The sequence below is a fragment of the Mirounga angustirostris genome, unplaced genomic scaffold (genome assembly GCF_029215605.1).
Source record: "Mirounga angustirostris isolate CCGP_5_RB_7025 unplaced genomic scaffold, mMirAng1.0.hap1 SCAF_8, whole genome shotgun sequence".
Lineage (NCBI taxonomy): Eukaryota > Metazoa > Chordata > Mammalia > Carnivora > Phocidae > Mirounga > Mirounga angustirostris.
Window position 1 is genome coordinate 134,490,814 of NW_026991716.1, and position 19,810 is coordinate 134,510,623.

Consider the following 19,810-nt stretch of genomic DNA (forward strand, 5'->3'; position numbering starts at 1 on the left):
AATAATAAAAAAAAGAAACCCATACCATTACTTAGGTCCATACTGATTTTTGCAAAAAGAAGGAAGATTGGATACAGTGTTCTACAGCTAATAACTGTGGCCTGCCTAGTGCCCAAGGGCCTACCCACCTAAGAGCAACAAAGAACTAATCCTGTTTCAGATGCGTAGGGAAGCCTTCTGATGCAGTTTTCAAAGTTCTGAAGTCGGCATTATCGTACTTGTTTCACACATGAAGATACAGAATCTTAGAAAAAATCTCAAAGACCATTCTCATTCTCCACAATTTCTAGAATAACAGTGCAGTACACGGCTCTGGAGTGAAAAGGTAATGTCAAATGTTGACTCCAGCACTTATCTCAAGAGTCTAAGTTTGGGCAAAGCAGTTACCTCCCCTGTGTTCCAGTGTTTATTATTCAGGGCATAATAACATAATCCACCTGCTAGGCTCATTCTGAGTTTTAAACGAGTTCATACAAGTAAAGCTCCTGGGACACTGTTTGATATGAGAAGCACTTGCTAACATCCAGCTCTTTTACCTATTTTCAGACAAAGATTAAGGTGACATTTGAAAAGGGACTTCTCATAGTAGAAGTTTAGATAAGATTCTGTAGAGTAATATATCCGATTATCGTTTTATCATTTCTTTGATACTTTGTTTATTATTTACTACCAGCAGCACAGGGGAGCTGCAGGATCCCCAATGTCTCAACTCCACAAGGCCCCTGAGGTCTCTGTCCCAACCCTCCTTGTCCCTTCTCAGGCTCCCAGACCCCAAGGAGGTTGGATTCCTGCAGCTTTAGCACAACTCAGGTCTGTGCAGAAGACATTGGTCACCTGATCACCGAAGCGTAAGTCAGGTTGAAGGGTTTTGTTGAAATTTCTGTTCGGAGCCTCCAAATTCAAGTTCATTTGACAATTTGAGCAATTCAGAGCAATTCTTCAGTGTTTTCTTTTTTTCCTATTCAACAAAACACTATATTCAGAATAAACCCATCCTCTACCAATTTTTATGACCAGTAATTGATACGGTTCAATACGATGAATTCTACTTTCCTAAAATGTACTAGTGTGTCATGTGTTGGGATTACATTTTCTCTCTTGGTCTTGTTTTTAATTCACTTTACATAGCACTTGATAGTTATAAAATATAACTTATGATGTTCAGCAAAACGGAAAAAGATAAAAATGGTCAAACCGGGGCACCTGGTGGCGCAGTTAAGCATCTGATTCTTGGTTTTGGCTCAGGTCCTGATCTCAGGGTCATGAGATAAAGCCCCACGTCAGGCTCTGCGCTCAGCACAGGGTCTGCTTGGAATTATGTCTCCCTCTGCCCCTCCTACTGCTTGCACACACACACACACACACTCTCTCCCTCAAATAAATAGATAAATCTTTAAAAAACCACGACCTGGGCGCCTGGGTGGCTCAGATGGTTAAGCCTGAGCCTGCCTTCGGCTCAGGTCATGATCCCAGGGTCCTGGGATCGAGCCCCGCATGGGCTCCCTGCTTGGCCGGGAGCCTGCTTCTCCCTCTCCCTCTCCTATTCCCCCTGCTTGTGCTCTCTCATTGTCTCTATAAAATAAATAAATAAAATCTTTTTAAAAAAAGATATTAAAAAAACCACGACCTAACCACTGGAAGATAATACCATTAAAGTTTGGTATAACCATCCAGTCTTATTTTTCTTACCACTCAAACTTGGAAATTTATACCTTCACAGGTATGTATTTATATATAAAAATATAATTTTGTAAAGGGGTCTCTTACCATTTTTCCATGATCACAAATGGGGGTCTGCTTTATCCTTTTTTGCTGTATATTCTGACTTAGAAAACAAACCTTTATTTATTTATTTATTTATTTATTTATTTATTTATTTATTTATTTATTTATTTTTTATTTTGTGAGAGAGACAATGAGAGAGAGAGAGCATGAGAGGGAGGAGGGTCAGAGGGAGAAGCAGACTCCCTGCTGAGCAGGGAGCCTGATATGGGACTCGATCTCGGGACTCCAGGATCATGACCTGAGCCGAAGGCAGTCGCTTAACCAACTGAGCCACCCAGGCGCCCGAAAACAAACCTTTATTGATATACCGTGGAGGATTATAGAAACTGCTAATTTATTTCTTTGAATTTAGTTACCAAAAAAAAAATAAAAGAAAAGGAGACACAGAAAGAGACTGAAAAATATGAGCTCTCATGTCATGTTCAGGTTTGCCCCTAGAATTATACATGTGAGTGTGTCTGTTGCTTTATGTGCAAAATTACACTGGAGTTACAAGTGGGATCCTCATTCAGCCAGACAGTTTACCTAAGCCCTCAGTTCTCACCAAGCCTTAAGCTCTGTAAACTCTATATACTTAGGTGGTTCCTTTTCATAGTTTAATCATTTAGCATTTGGGAAGTTTCATTGTAGTTTATAATCAGTGTCTCCATGAATCCCTCACCAAAATTCTAATGTATCTCCAGCCATAATTTTTGGCTCTAAATCAAAACCACCTGAAAGCTGTCCAGCTTAGGTACCACCTCCAAATCCCAGATTTCACTGTCCATGTCAGCATAGGATACTGTTCATCAGTTACAAACAACTGTGACCCAGTAGGTCATCAGACCTTTATGATGAAAAGGGTTGCATGTGTAAAAGAACTTACTTTCAGTTCTGTCAATATATGAATATACATATATATATGTATATATATATAGACACACATGTATATATTTATATACATACTATATGTATACATATACATTACGTATATTACATGTATACATTACATATACACATTGTATTTATACATATTGTATTATAATGTTATATATACATACACATATATACATACACACATATATACATATATACACACAAACTAAAACCCTAAACTTCTAGCAATCTTCCCCATTCTTTTCATAATTATTTGTTGGGAAGTTTAACTACTATTTATCAAAGAAACATAGCCTAGAACAACAATTTCTTTTTTTGAGACTCAACTAACAATAGCGCATACTTACTGCAGCAGCTTCCCCCAGAAGGATCCCCAAGCTCTCAGCAGAATACATACATAGAATTAGCATCACTCACCCAGCAGAGGGAAGCATGTAGAATCCAACAGCCATTCTTCACCTGCCATGTTACAAAGCCCAGCACAGTAGGATTTAAGAGCATGATCAAAGAGTAACTTTTCTAACTGAATCTCTAGGGGAATATAGGGTGACAGTATAATTACCCCAGTTAGAATTTAGCCAGGCACAGAATTAACACCACCTCTACTCTTGTAGGAACAAAGAGACAGGAGAGGACCCGAAGGTCTTTAATGGCCAAAAGAGGTCAAGCCCTCAGTTTTATATCTCACCCCAGAGACACATGAGATATTCCCCCCCTGACCAGAATGCCATCCAAGGCTGTCCCTTCTATTTTTTAACTAGACTGAAGAAAATAGTCATTATTTTAATAGTGTATTGCACTTATGTTGCCAAGGCTACCTCGAGACCTCAAGGCCTACAGCCTAGGCAGGTAATCACAGTGGAAAAGACAGTTTGGTCCCTCCTGCCACAGTCATGGAAAGAGAAATGCCTTTGTCTGCAGGAAAGTCATCATGTTTCAAGGAAGAAGATGCGAGGGATAAAGAGATCCCCTTAAAAGTGAAGATTTTATTTATCTGGCTGTACTGACATGAATTTAAAACCCCTGACATTGAAAGCCTTGGCATATTTTGAGGTGGAACAGTCCGCAAGATTTTCCTTATTCTCACCTCCAATGGCAAGCAGAAACTATAGGCCAGGCCAGGAATCTCTCTCTGCTCCTCACATGTTTGTCCTTTACGTTCATCCCCATCTCAGGGTCCGTCAAGGTCACTGTGAGGGTCCGAAGGCCAGAGAAGCTGTGGATTCAGCCCCGTGCCTCCCTGGGCTTTGTAGCTCTGTGGACACACACAGAAAAGCACACAGCTTTCCCAGAACTCTTTTGTAGGCTGTTTTACGAAAGTTGATCAAAAGTTCTCAAGTGTTCATCCACCCTTAATTAGCAGCATCTTGGGTCCTTCCACCAAGAGGCAGGAGGCACCCATGCCCTCAAGAAAAGCAGGCTAGATCTGGGCATTTTCTTCCTTTATACTAGGAAGGTTTGAAGAATAATTTTACAATTAGGTAACATTAAGAATGATGAAAGCTAGAGAGTGGGAAGCAGCCAGAATTAATTACTTACTTGAGGGTCTGCTCAGGCTGTTTTGGCAGTATTCATGCTGATTTTATTATGGCAGATTAACCCTTGGTATCCAACGCCAGGGCACAATACAGCCGCAGACTTGGGGCCTCTGTTCCTCCCCATCACCTCTTCCTCCTGTCCAGCTCTGCTCCTGAGCAGTGGCAGTTCCTTGCATTTTCTCTCTCTTATTTGTTTTATCCGTCTGATCACTATGTGGACATGCTAGTTCTTGAAATAAAGCTGCATTTGGAGAACATTATGGTTGTACCTTCCAGCTGTCTGTCTCTCTTCAGCTCCCTGAAGGCAGTTCACATAGGTCTGCCCCAGACTGGGTGGGTAAGTGTCTGCACAAATGAACGTCTGGTGTCCAAAAGTCAGTAACGACTGCTACTCCTTCACCTAACACTTCTTTAAGAAATGTGTACTAAATACCTTACTAGGCACAGGGAGTTCTTTTAGGGTTATGAGAAACATAACAATGTTTAAGACATCAAAATCTTATCTATAAAGAGAGATATTAATTCAAATACTCTTTTATATGGTGTTTTAGGAAACAATGTCATACTTTTATAAAGGCATAAAACTATATATTATATTGAGAAATGCTCCTTTAAGTATAAACGATTGTTTATTCAAGGTAAAAAGTAATTATTTAGAGAAACACAGGAAAATAATGACTTTAGTGCCCATGTTTTGTATAAAGGTCACCTTGAACTATTCCAAGAAGACCAAAAACATTCTAACAACGTCAGGCCACTAATGAAATCTCTAGCATACCCTTGTGTTGGGTCAGAAACAGCATTATTCATATTTGAATATGAAGAAACTGAGATATATGCCATTTACTTTCAAAAGAAATTTGAAACTGCTTAATTACAAGCTGGTGCACAGTAAAACCAAAGACACTTAACAGAAAACCAGAAAAACATGTAGGAGAATGAACACACATACCAAAAATCTAGAATAGCATAATTTCCCTCATTGAGCATTAAATTCAGCACTGAAATTCCTCTGTCCAAGGCAACATTGGATATATCATGAGAATATAATTCCCATTTCATAATGAAAAGCTCATAATAGTTATAGCGAAGAGGTAAATAGTCCTTAGACAAGAAACTATGTTTGAAGAATATAAGGAATATAATTTCAACAACAGTGTTCTTCATGTAATTGCTCTTACATTGAGTCTTAATAAACATTAAGAGTAAGGAGACAAACAACTCAATAAAAATGGGCAAAACATACAAATAAACATTTCATGAAAGAATGTATACAAATAGTCAATAAGCACCTGAAGAGATAGATGCTCTAAGTCATTAGTCATCAAGGAAATGCAAATCAAAACTGCAATAAAATATGCTACATACCCATTCGAATGGTTAGAATCAAGAAGATTGGAATTCCAAGGGTTGGCAAGGATGTGGAGCAACTTGAACTCATATATTGCTAGTGGGGATGTAAAATGTTAGAATAATTTTAGAAAACAGTTTGGTAGTTTCCTATAAATTTAAATACTCTTACTAAATGGTAGAGTAATGCCATTCTTGGTTATTTATCCAAAAAGAAAAAAAACATCCATCTACACAAAGGTCTGTACACAAATGTAAAAGCTTTATAACACAACCCCAAACTGAGTAAAATCCCAATATCCATCAACAGTTGAAAGGATAAATAAATGGTTACATATCTATATAATAGAAGGTTACTTATAAACAGTCAACAAAAAGGTGTCCCTACTCTCATGGAGTTTATATTCTCATCAAGGAGAAATAAGTAAGCAAATAAATATATATATGAAGAGTGACAGGTAGCAAACAGTGTTATAAAAAAAAATGAAGGGGATCATAAGATGGAAAGGAAAGGGATGTGGGCAGGAAAGAGTTGCTATTTTGGGGCATTTTAGGGTGGATGGTCAAGGAAGGCCTCCTGAGTAAGTACTATATGAACAGAGATGTGAAGGAAAGGAAGGAGTTATTTGTGAAAATATCTGGGTGTATCTGGGCAGAGGAAACAATGCTAAAGACCCCAAAGAGGGAAGCAATATGGTGTGTTGGAAGAACCGGAAGACATCCTGTGGAGTGTGTGTGTGTGTTGTTGGGTGGGAGGGGAACAACAGGAAGCCAGAGCAAGAGAGTACCACATCAACAGACACAAAGTTATTTTCTATTTAGTGTGTTACAAATCTCATCTTCACAATCTTAGATCAACGGCGCTAGAGCTTATGACAGTCATTCACATTTGGAACACTTTTCTGGCAAAGTACTTTTGGTCTTCCCCCAAGGGGACAAAGTTCAAAAACAGTTTTAGCACTATGTGTATAGTTTGTTATTAGCCATAAGCAACTGGTTAAGCAAAATTAGAAGACAGTATATATTTTTGAATCCCCAAGAAAACTTTTAAACCGGCTACCACATCTGTAGCAAGTTGGAGATTTTACATAAGATGTATCGTTGCTGCGGCAACATTAACACCACTCCCTCTAGCAACTGCAAGAGCAAGGTGTTTTTACCATCTTCTGATGTAGGGAGGAATCCAGGGAGATGTTATCTCAAGTAATTGTCACTTATTCTTGGGAAAACATCCTCAGAGAAACTGCAGCTCCTAAATCAGTCCTTCATTTTCTCTTACTTAAGGAACTTACAACTATTTCAAGTCCCCAACCAAGATGTGTGACCGACTTCCTTCCTTCCAAAATTCATTCCATAATTATTTATTGACCACTTATTATGTGTTAGACACTATTGTAAGTGCTGGAGTATTGTGGTGGATAAAGCAAAGTCGCTGATTTATGGAGCTTACATTCTAATAAGAAAGACAGATAATAGGGGCACCTGGGTGGCTCAGTCGGTTAAGATTTTGGCTTGGGTCATGATCTCAGGGTCGTGAGATTGAACCCCACATCAGGCTCAGCGCTTGGCTGGGAGTCTGCTTGAGATTCTTTCCCTCTGTCCCTTCCCCCACTCTCTCTCTCTCATAAATAAATCTTTAAAAAAAGAAAGACAAATAATAAATATGTGAATAAAAACAATATATAAATAGTGATATGTCTTATGAAAAAAATAATATGGTATAGGCAGGAAGGGTGTAGGTCAGTGTGGTATTTATAGGGACTCATCAAGGAAGTCTGTCTAAGGATTGATATTCAACTAGGGACCTGAAGGAATTAGGGGAGTGATGGAAAGAGGAACAATTGCAAGGAATCTGGTGTTAGAACACACTCAGATTATTCACAGAACTGTAAGGATGCCAAGGGAGAGGGGGAGAGGGAGAGTGATAGGGGATGACATAGCAAGGCTCCAATTGTAGAGGGCACTGTCATACTTAGAAGGACACTGGGTTTTATTTTAAGCATGATTATGGGAAGTTATCGGGTGATTGGATTGCTGACTGGAGAATGACAAGACCTTGTATATGTTTTTAGAGTCTCACTCTGGCTGCAGAGTAGATAATATATAGCAGGAATATTGTTGGAAAGAGTGGAAGCAGGAGAAATTAGGAGGTTACTTCACTATTCCATGATATATTTAGACTATGGTGGTTGCTTTCATAATTTATGTAGCATTTGAATTTAGCCTCGAAGGATGGTGTGTCGGGATTGTATCTGTCTGAATGTAAAAACCAGATTTCAATGACTTAACCACATAGAGAATTCAATTTTTCTTCTATGAAATAAAAAGTCTGGATATATGCAGTCCATAACAGGTGCAGCTATTCAAGGAAGTCACCCAAAACCACAGGCTCTTTGTATTTTCTTTTCCACCATCTTTAATATATATCTCTCTTCCTCCTGATTGCAAGATAGCTGCTTCACCTCTGGGCATGGCAGCCACATTCCAGGCAGAAAGAAGGGAACAATTAGGCCAAAGGAGCAGTGCTTATTACATTGAGAAAGCAAAAGCTTCACAGGTGCCCCTCATAAGCTTTTGCTCCTGCTGTATCAGCCTGAACTGGATGACAAGACCAACCCAGAAGGCAAGAGACTCTGAGGATGGAAATATTTTTAACGAGGCTCATTTCTACACAAACACAGTTGGGGGTCTATTGGTAAGAAAGAAGAGAAAATCAATATTTGGTGAAAGAAGTATCTGGTGAGAAACCAGCAGTGTCTACCAATGGATGGGTAGGACTGACCCAGGGGAGGATGGAATGGAAGGTGAAAAAAGACCACTCAAGAGAAAAAAGTAGCAGAAGATAAGCATGAAAAATAAAATAAAACAAACAAATAAAAAACAAAACCATGGGTAATCCAAAGGAAATATAGGGAAGTCAGAGAAGTCTCTGTCATTCAGTGGCTCTGTCTTAGAGGTAGTAACTATTAGATAAATCTAGGTAGTTGATGTGAGCTGAGGGGGGTGTTAAAGGTATTTGGACTTTATGCAGTAGGCAAACTGACACCACAGCAAATTCCAGAAAACTAAAGGAAAATCAAAAGATTGTCTGCACAAAACCAATCCTTCACCCTTGGGGCACTAGCAAAGACACACTCAGGTCATTTGTGCGAAGAGCTTAGCCCAGTTCCTGGCACATAAGAGCTGAGACCATTATTATATGATACGCCAAAATGGAGAAGGGCCACAAGTAGGGAGCACAACGAAAGGGAACGAGAGCAGAGAGCAGGCTGGATCAAAGAAAGTCTTCACTATCTCACAAGAAATGTGTAAGAGCCACACTGGAAAAGTAGAAGAAAGATTGTAGCTGTTTCTCATGTATTGGAAGGAAGGGGAAAGGAGTCAAAGATGTTCATTTTGATCCACACAATAAAGAAATGGTGATATCAATATGGCAGAAAATTTTATTAATATATTAATTCATGCAGAAGTAAATGAGAGGTATTTCCCGCACTCCCATACTAAGAATTCTTTGTTTTCTGAGCCTGGGCACTCTGAATGAACGAGGTCACTATCAGCTTTTTACTGTAGAGCTAAAAAGAGAGATCGAAAACACCATAAGACGATCACTCATTCTGACTTGGAGAGTTTAGATCTATCAAGGAAAGCTTGACATAGAAGCAATAAAAGGCCAAAAAGAGGAGATAAAGGGTTGGTTTCCCCCAAACTAGCAAGGTGCTGGTGGTTCCAGGAGGGATGGGCTCCTGTGTCTTCTTCTTAAAGCTCAAAAGCTGAAGGGCTCTCTTTGGGGTTGACACACAATTGGGGAAGATGGGGGTTACCAAAACTGATAGGTGGGATGCAGAGCACAGAGAAGTGAGGCAGCAGGCAGAGAGGGGTGTGCTGAGGAGCCATGGGGCAAAGAGACCCAAATGACAGACCACAGGGGATGGGCTGGTCCAATCCCCCATGCGAGCCCTGGGCTGGCCTGGGGGCAGGTCCCATCCCTCCACACACACCCCCCCGCCCCCCGCCGGCTGTACAGCCGCAATATCCAGGCAAGAGCACATCTGCCTTGACAGACGCTGGGAATGTTCCCATCACAGAAATACTTGCCTATTCCCCTCCCTCAATCTAAAGATGGACAACCCACCATCTGTAATATATTTTGGGTGCTTAGGAAAAACCATTTTGCCTACCACTGTCTGAAGAGGCCGGGAGTCTAACAAAATGGAATGCTGCATTTTAAAGGTTCAGTGATTTCTTACCTCCAGCAAAATTGAGAAATTAACCATTCAAGCTCCTCACCCTGTGACCCCTCCAAACTTTAAAGAGGACAAGTGTGAATGGCCACACTACTTTAGGGGTTTGCAGGTCAGGTCCGCTTCAATCAACTAAAACAGACCCATGTTACGGAGTCCAGATTTAAAATGTCATTTTAAGGTTTATGGTCAGACCATAAAACAAAACAGATTTATGATATAAATAAAATACAGCTCCTTTTTTTAGAGCTTGGTCACAAAAGCCCTCTTTTCTTTTCTTTTTTTAATCCTGGGTACTATACTCCTCTTTGGGGCCATGCCCTTTGTCTGAAAGGAAACCATGTCAACCACCTACCCTTTGGGAGAAGAGCAATAGTCTGCTTGCTGGCTCCTCTTTTTTCTATTGGGGTCATCTTAATTGGTCCCAAGCTGATTTGGAGAGAGAAAGGCTGGGATCCTCACCTGGAGAACTGACTTGCATTATGATCGAAGAGCTGGGAAATGCTCGGGGGAGGGAAAATGCCTCCCCTCCCTGCGGGGGGAAGAACACTCCTTTCACACCCTCACCCAGTGCAAGGACCACGTGCTGGAGCAAGACATTTCTCGTGCAAATCAAAGAAGAGAAGCTGCTGCCAGCTGCCCCTTCCTTTTGCACAGTCCATTTTTGGTGAGCTAATTGGATTTCCCTTTTATACGCTCAACCTTGCTGCAGGCTGGCAGACAGCCATGCCATCGGCAGCACAGCCCCACGTATGAATTGGCTGCCAGACCTGCTGCAGTCAACTCCTTCTTGAACTCTCTGTGTGCTAGTTCAGAGAGCACTCTTCTACCATCATCCCACCATGGCACTTCCAAATGGCTGGGTATAATTGGGTTCAGAGGAGTTCAAAGCCATGCTCCAGCATCCTTGTATCAAAGCTCATTGAACAACAGGGGAACCGTGCACTGAAATGCAGGCATGGAGTGAGGAGAGTTATTAGTGAATACATTCAAATCTGTCACGCTAGATTCCTGGGTACACAACTGGGTTTTGGTTCAGCTTTTAAGAGTTCAGGTGTGGTCCCCGGGAGATGGCTCCTATAATCGCCGTAAAAATATCTCATTTGTACTAATGCACTTTGCCTATTTCATAGCAGATCCTTGTGAGACTAATTTACATTTTTTTAAATGTCAAGGCTTTCTCCAGAGATTGTTCATTCATTATATTTATTTTCTTGGACGTGATTTTAACAAACCTTCCCCTGAAGAGCTTGCGGCTATTAACTTTGCTGAATGGGTGCTCAAAGGAGAGTTAAAAGCAAATGGTCTAAGGGAAAGGATTGGGCCACAGCACCTCAAGGGTATTTTTCTGCCCCCAAACTCATTTCATTGATCCTTCATCCACAGGCCATGAGCAAGAAGAGCAAGAGGAAAGCCTTCTATCATTCAGTGGGATGGTAGATGCCAACTACTGCTGAATGCGAAATTCTGCCACATTCTGATTTTAGTGGGAGGTACTCTGGGACTCTAAGAACAGAAATCATGTTAAAAGAGTGATATCCAGGGATTCAGGAAAGGCATGATGGGGAGCAGGAATTATATGGGTGTCAGATGGCTGCATGATATTCCTCATTTAATTAGAGTAGCTTCTCAAACTCTATCAGAGTAATACCCCTGGCCACTATCTTGGGGAATTTCATACTTTCCAGAATGCATATTGCCCATGTCCCACATTTAGGACCAGGGACTCATATAATTAAAGTGATCCTAAATGTCTCCTTGAGAAAGTTCTTGTTCAATGGAGGAACAGCTGACAGAGGTTATCTGTCCCCCGTTCGAATACTTTCAAGGTCGAGAAGTCCCCCTTCTCTTAAGGCAACTGAGTTCTCTTTGTAATAATCTGAATTATTATAAAATTCTCCCTTCATGGTGCTGAATCTGCACCCAGGATTTTCATTGTTACAGTGGATCTTTTAAAACAGTAGACAATTATTTACTCCCATTCTCACAAAAATAGCTCTTCCACGTAGAAAAATAAATTTTTATGGCTCATTCACCATTCACATATTTCACAAATATTTATTGGGTCCATACAGCATGCCAGGTCTGGGCTAGATGCTGGGGACACGATGGTGTCCCTGTTCCCCCAGCACTCAGCATCTGGTGAAGAGAATTACAATTAGGCTAAATGCTATCTTTTCCTTAATTCACTTCTCTCTAGATAAAATGTTTCATGTCAGTTTTTGCTTTCTAAATAAAGACAGCATCCTCCCATTCACCCTCTGGCGCCTCTTGTCATGACGTCATTGGCATGCGCTACCGGGAAATGAGCACAGATATCCCCATTCTGTCCCACTGCTGTCTGTTCTAGTGTTTCAGCCCAAGCCAGCATTCATGGAACACTCTGCTATCTAAGATTTGGTTTATGTTAACAAAAACCCATTCTATCTTGCTCTGAAACACTAGGGCCAGAGGGGATAGGGTGAGGATAAGAGAGGATGGCTAAACTTAATTGATACAATCAATCCATCCCCCTTTTGACAAGATTAGTGACGGGAGTCTAAACTCAGCCCCCAAACAATGTTGGTGAGACGCCTTTCAGAATATCATTCCCCACCTGCCCCAGACAGGTCACTTTGATCTCCCAGGCAATGTGGGGATACTTGGAAGTCATGACAGTTGTGGTTTTTCCCAGGCACCTAATGAGAACACACTTTCATTAATAATTAATCCTTCTTGAAGCATTTACCTAAGCAGTTTAAAGGAGGCTTGGCAAAAAAGGAATTAATACAAGTCATAGAATTGTTTGGGGCTCCCTTCTTGCTCCCCCTCCTCCTGGGGCCCATAACCATTGGACCCCTCAATTAAGGTCATACAGCCAACTTCTCCATCTTCCCTGATCTCTTCAGAATCTTTTCTGTTGTCACTTCAGAGTGACCTTCCCTGACCACCTCATCCAATACAGTGGGCATCTATTCTTAGCATCTATTCTCTTACTTTGCTTGGTTTTCCCCTGGTACTTGTAACTAACTAAAATTATATTACTTAGCACTTGTTTGTTTATCTACCTATTCTATCTCCTCCAACTGAGCTGAGCTCCAGGACACCAGCAACTCGGTTTTGCCCAACACTCAATCCCCAATACCTAAAGGAGTGTCTTATATTATATATTGGGTACTACAGGATGTTTGCCAAATGACTGAGTGAATGGATGAACACATTGGAAGAAACACCTACACAGTCTCATCCCAGATCACAGGGGGCTGGGCCTCATGACACCCAGCTGCCTGCCCAGCCTTATGTTTTACGAGGAGCCAAAATACTATTTTAAGCTCGCTGTGCCTCAGAAGATCAGGGAAGATTGCAACAAACCCTCACTCTAAATGTGTGGGGAAAGCAATGTCCATTTAAAGATTCCACAGATTCCCAGGGCCACCCCCAGCTCGGAGCTCCTTCTTCCACTGAATCCGTGTAGTGCTTAGATCATCTCAGCCCTGAAATTCAATTTTCTCACAGTTTCCTAGAATGCTCATCACATGCATTATCATGGGAAGGTTGAAGAAGCCAAATAGGCAAACAAAACAAAACAAAACACCAAAAAACAAAAACAAACCCCTCAAATATACTATGAAATACCCTGATTCCTCAGTTTCCCTGCCATGTGACTTAGCTCCTCTCTTCCTCTCCATCCAGTTCTTGTTTTACAATTCTCCCCTGCCCTCTCAGAGCAAATAAGGAATTCTGCTTTCTGATGCAGAATAATTGGTCAGTTTCTACTATCTGCTTCCAAGCTTAGCTTCAGCCCTCTTTTTGTATATGCAAAGACCAAAGTTTAGTCATTGATCCACATCACCTCATCCTCACTGTGGCAGGCAGAATTCTAAAGACACCCTCCCCAAGATTCCTGTCCCCTGGTTATTAAAACAAGAACTGATGGAGTAACTTCTGGGAAGATTTTGCAGACCGTGAAGCCCCCTAGTCAATTGACCTTAAAATACAGAGATTATCTGGGTGGGCCTGACCCAATCAGGTGCCCCTTTTAAAAGCAGAGAGTTTTCTCTGGCTAGTAGCAGGAGAGGAAGTAAAAGAGCTTCAAAGCACAGAGAGATGTGACACAGTGTTGCTGGCTCAAAGATGGAAGCACCCACATGAGAAGGAATTCAAGTGGCCTTGAGCTGAGAGAGGCCCTCCACCTAACAGCAGGCAAGGAATCAGAGCACCTCTGTCTTTCACCCACAGAAAACAAAATTTGGCCAAAACCTGTTTGAGGTTGAAAACAGGTTCTTCCCTGGAGGTTCCAGAAAAAAAGCCCAGGCCAGCCAACACCTTGATTTCAGCCTGGTAAAACCCTAAGCAGGGAACGCATCTGAGCCAAGCCAGATTTATGACCCTTTAGCACTGTGAGTAATAAATTTGTGTTGCTTGAAGTTGTTACATGTGTGGTAATTTGTTACACAGTAATAGTAAACTGACACAATCACCATCATTTTCATCTCTTATTACATCCCAGGCCTTTTGCTAAGCACTTTACATAATTATCTCATCTAATCCTGGCACCAGCCACTCCTTGTATGATACAAATATCCTTATTTTATAGGCCACAAAAGCCTTTAGAGTGCTGGAATGTAGACGTATGTGTAGTAAATGGTAGAACCATAATTACCATAATTCACATCCAGGCAACCAAGGCTCTTAACCAATATGGCTTTCTGCCTCCTTAAATTACCACATCAGGTTCCATCCTATGACTTATACATAAAGCTCTTCCTCCTTCCCAGATTCTAAGTGGAGGTATTCTTTCTTTCTTCCATTTACCTAATTGGATCATGACCTTCTTCAGATGAACTGTCGCCTAGTTCCTCGAGCCCCAAGAACTTTGCCCACAGTGAACAGAAGTCTGTATGTCTTGCTGAGGGTACATCACTTGAGAAGTGACACATATTTCCATGCATTACAAAAAGGCCAGCTTTCACATCTGCGGTTTTGCAAGGAGGACCTCATCACAGAGATTTGGACATCCTGGCACATTTCAGTGACATCCAGATCATGGGCTCAAATACCTGATGAACAGCTAGAAAGTTGGCCTTCAAAGTGCAGACTGGACCTCAGGATAAGTTGCTCGCCTGGTAACCCAGAACACTAGCTCTTGAGAAAGTGTGCATGTGTGTGTGTATGTACGCACGTGATGTGCATGCATGCATGTGCACTCAGTAGGCAGACACTATTTCTTCCTAAAAGTTTTTTGTTACCCTGAGTTTCACAAATCATACATGCACTTTATGTTGGGCTTCAACATCTCAGTCTGAAGCTAACCAGAAAGGCCAAGTCCAAAGAGAATTGAGAAGATATGCTCTGCATTATCCCACGAGAATAATAAGTCCCTCGGCTTTTAGAGTGAGGGACCCAGTAAGGAAGGTACTCTCCAGAAAATATATAAGATTTTAAGATTATAGCAGAATTTTTCACAGAGAAATTTTTAATAGTATAAATAAAATACCCTTGTAACTTTAGCTGTTCCTTACCCTCCCTTTATTCAAACAAACAGAAAATCATGCTGCTTCTTGGAGGCAAGATGACCCTCTGAGCAGAGATAATGCAAATACAAATGGATTTGGGTTTGGGTGATAACTTGGTAAATGGAACTCTAGGCCACCCCTGCCATTATCATGCTTCCTATCAGGGGTAAATATGGAGTCAATGTCTTCCAGAAGTAGTGCTTATGGAAGAGAGGGAAGTATTTTCCTCTGGACTTTGGTGGAATTACAGAAGAATCCTATTATTTCAGGAACATTCCCAGCTTTAGTGAACTGTTTCAGTAGGTTCGCCACTCCAAATTTAAATCTGATCCTCAAGAATCTTATAAATCCTGGGCACCTGGGTGGCTCAGATGGTTAAGCGTCTGCCTTCGGCTCAGGTCGTGATCTCAGGGTCCTGGGATCGAGTCCCGCGTCGGGCTCCCTGCTCCTTGGGAGTCTGCTTCTCGCTCCACCTCTCTCTCTCTGTCTCTGTCTCTCATGAATAAATAAATAAAATCTTAAAAAAAAAAAAAAAGAATCTTATAAATCCTGTGGCTGAAGGAAAAATATTTGGGGGGGTAGGCAGAGGAGGGCCACTTTAGTTACACATGATAAGAAATATCCGCCAATGATGGGGACAACAGTTGATGCTGTCAAAGGTGTATTTATGAATGAGAGATTCTGGGAGAGGTCAAGGCCAAGCAGTTAGAAGAAAAAAAGTCTAACAGGAAAAGTTTGTGGCAGAAATTGAGGCACAAATGATTTTGCAGGAGACTGTGAGTCTCTCTAGCCTGGATTTCCAAACTCAGATTACAGCTGATTCTTTTATGACTCCCAACTTGAAGGATACCCAAATAGTTTAAATAACCAGTAATACTTCTCTTAGAACCTAGTGTAAATTACACGGAGGGAAATACAACATAGTGTTAAAAGTAGGGCTGCGATATCAGCTACAGCTGGATTCAAAGTTTGGCTTCACCAAAGTATGTAAATTAGCAAAAGTCAGCTTTTATGCATCTGCTTGTCTGTTTTCTATATCAAGGAAATAAGAATGATGTAAGGTTGAAATGAGATCACCTATATAATATGATGCTTGGCACGGTGGTCGCACTTAGAAGAAACTGAATAAATATTGGCTACTATTAAGTAAAAACAATAGTCTCTGACAGTAAGAAAATATGTAGCGAATTGGCAAGCCTTGTATGGATCACATACAGGTAACACATTACAAGTGAATAAAAAAGACGAAATGATCATTAGGTTGTGAAGAGATGAAGGAACTATGATAGACAGGAAGGATCAGGGGAATGAGAAAAAGAAAAAAAGAGTCATCTTCAAGATCTTGAGCAAGATCTTCCATCGATGTCCAAGTTCCTCTTTCCCGATTTCCAAGAAGTAAGAAACAGAACTGCAGGTTGGGCATCCCTGCTTTCATCCCAGCTTTTTGCAATCACTGCTGGTCATGAGCAAGAGTACTAAGTGCTAGGCCACTGCAGCTCAGTTCCCTTTTGCAACGAGATTGGTGCTCCTAACCCCGCCCCTATTTTTTTTTTTTTTCCAGCACTAGGAACTGGGTAGGAGTCATGGGGAGAAAACCTACATCAGAGTATCCGAGTATATTTCAGAGACTATGCTAACATTAGAAACAGGGATCTAGAGCAGCCTTCCCTGCAGGCAACGCTGGGTGGAGAGGAACAATGGATTAAAACCAAAACAGGCGACAAGAATCAGGAAGATGCAAATTGAAAGACTAGGAATGTAGAAAGATGAAAACTTTTGGTAGACACAGATGTGAAAAGGCAACACAGAGTAAGTGAGCAGAAGGCTGGCTAACTTTGACAATCAAGAGATTAACAAGAACCAAAGGCACAAAGCAAGATCACCCAGAGATAAGGTTGCTGGATTCAGCAAATAAAAATACAGGATGCCCAGTTAAATTTGAAGTACCAAAAATAATTTCTTACTATAAATGTCCTGTGCAAAGTTTGGGATATACTTATACTAAAAAGAGATGTGTGGTTCATCTAGAATTCAAATGGAACTGGGTGTCCTTTGTTTTACCGGCAACCACATACAAAGAACTCTGAATTCATGAGCCATTAGGTAGGGTGTAGGGAAACTGGATCAATATCAGTGAAATGTTAGAAAAGGCAATGGATTGGCAGAGAATTACAGGGACAAAGGGGAAAAGTAAGAACAGTTATGGTCGGAGATACAAAGAGCAGGATAGAGCAGATACCAGCATCAGAGTTATGAATTAAGTAAAAATCAAGAGCCAGTAAGGGAAGAGAGAGAACAAAGGATGCTTCTCAAAGAGAGAAGAAGTGGTTCATCCTAAGCCAGTCACAAGGGTCTTGTGTCGCTGGTTTCCTTTTAAAATTCCAGGGCTTTCTACCCTGCTTCTTAGTAGATGTCTCCTCTCCTCTCCTCCTTACAGGAAACTGAGACCTTAATATTTAGATAAAGACTTATTCCAACCAGTAAGCTTTTATACTTCCCCTGAGCAAGGCAGTCTTTCCTGATATGGATAGGTTAGGCCACCATTTATGCATTAATTCAATAAAGATTATCGAATGCCTTCTTTGTATCGGACACTATTCTGGGTGCCAGTTATGTTAATCAAGTGTATTTTCATCTCAGCCCAAGTGCATCAAATTTACCAGGGGTGCTTCTTAAGAATGCAGATTCCTGGGCCCCTCACCAGCTACAGTCACCTCCAAGGGAGCCTGGGGAATCTGCATTTTCATAATCTTAGAATCCCTGTCCTACCAACTGGTTAATACAAACAGGTATGTCAGTGCTTTTGACCTGGGAGAAATATGTAGACAAACACCAAGTGCAGATGCTGAAATCTGGAAAATGAGGGGTAGTTAGGCTGGTACCAGATGACGTTAAAGGACTTGTCCAAGCCACACGGCTCGTAAATGTCTGAAAAGGGATTCCTGTCAAAGCGTTCCATTGCAAAGTATAACCCCTACTCCCCGGCAGTATGCTACATTCTGGACCCCAGGACTCCGAATAGGGCTTTATCTGTTACGCTTTCAAACCACTGCCATGACGCAGCTTTCATTGTGACGGGAGGAAGGGGCAGATATTCCAACTTATGGTTTGTTCAAGTCAATAAGCACTTACTCTCTGTTCTCAGGCTCCTGTAAGTTTGCTTCAATGCTGAAATGTACCTCTACTATTAAGACTCAGGAGACTCAGTTGCCAACAGAAGGTGCTCTTGATTCACAGAGAGAAGCTCTGCTCTGAAGAGTATGTCACGGAGCCACTCTGACCCACCTCCGTGCAGAACATGGAAGCAAAATCCTGCTCCATTCCTTAACACCTGCATTCTGAGACTCTGAAAGCTTTTAGCTGGCAAGAGTCGCTTATTCCCACAGTATCTCTATGAAATAAGAAGAGGGGAGGTGGTTTTATTCTCATTTTACAGGTAAAGAAACCAGTGGGAAATTTCTTTTCAAGGCTCAAAGGTAAAATTAGACAAAAGCTGAGGAGAAACACCTACCTCATTTGCTTACTCCAACAGATGATCTGGAATTCTTTCCTCGTCTCCATTCTCTGCTTCCTATATGGAATATACTCCACCTCGGTGTATTTCCCACCAGAGCTCCCAGATCAAGATGGCAGAAGAATAGAAGCCTACAGCTCAAAGATGCAGAAGGAAGTTAGAATGAAAAATGTTTCCATATCCATTCAATGCTCTGCAGCTTTTAAGGACCGAATAGAAACACTACTTATGAGTCACCTAATCTTTCTAATAGCCTTACAGAAGAAATATCTCAGGTATTTCCTGTCCCATTTTGTGAAAGAAGAAATGGAGACTCAGAGAGGCAGGTGATGAGCTTGAGATCCAGCAGGTGTAAGGAGCAGGGCCAAGAATAACAAATCAGTTCCTTGACCCCAAGCCCAGAGCTCCTGCCACTGAAATGAACTTTATAAGCAGGTCTGCTGAGAGTTTTTGAGTTTGAAGATCTTTCTCTGTTTCACGTCTCTTTTACATGGATATGATGTTTCTTTTATAAAAGAACATTTGCCCCAACCCCACCGAAAGCTGTGCAGGATGCATTTTGGGAGGGGGTTAAAATTAAAAAATGTACCAAGTCTGACAGCTATGAATAAGTAAAAGTACAAGGGTCATAGCTGAATGGGAAAATGAGAAACATCATACCAGAGAAGCTTAGATTATTATAAACTTAGATTATTATAGCTTCCTCAGGTTTTTTATAAGTAGAGTCTTTTTTAAATCATAAGAAATATTCATATATATATATATATATATATATATATATATATATATATATACACACACACATATATATAGACACTCCCTCATAATAAACACAGAAGCACACTGTTCCCAGAATCTTTGGCTTGGCTAAAATATGATGATATTCTTAGTTCTTAGTATGGGGGAAAAAGCCTGTGAACACTCCAGGCTTTTTATAGCTCTGGCTCAGGGGCAGCATTTACAGCAGTAGCAGCCCTGGATAGCAAAGGAGCCAAATAATGCTAATGGGGC

General features: G+C 41.1%; 1 long non-coding RNA gene across 1 annotated transcript; it reads right to left on the reverse strand.

Moving 5' to 3' along the window:
- Positions 1–602: 602 nt before the first annotated feature.
- On the reverse strand, positions 603–18,943 carry LOC135365507 (uncharacterized). Its single transcript, XR_010413451.1, has 6 exons — positions 18,797–18,943; positions 18,418–18,676; positions 5,568–5,646; positions 3,749–3,916; positions 3,079–3,120; positions 603–958 (listed from the first exon to the last, which is right to left on the reverse strand). It is a non-coding gene; the product is annotated as an uncharacterized LOC135365507 (long non-coding RNA).
- Between the last annotated feature and the right edge of the window lie 867 nt (positions 18,944–19,810).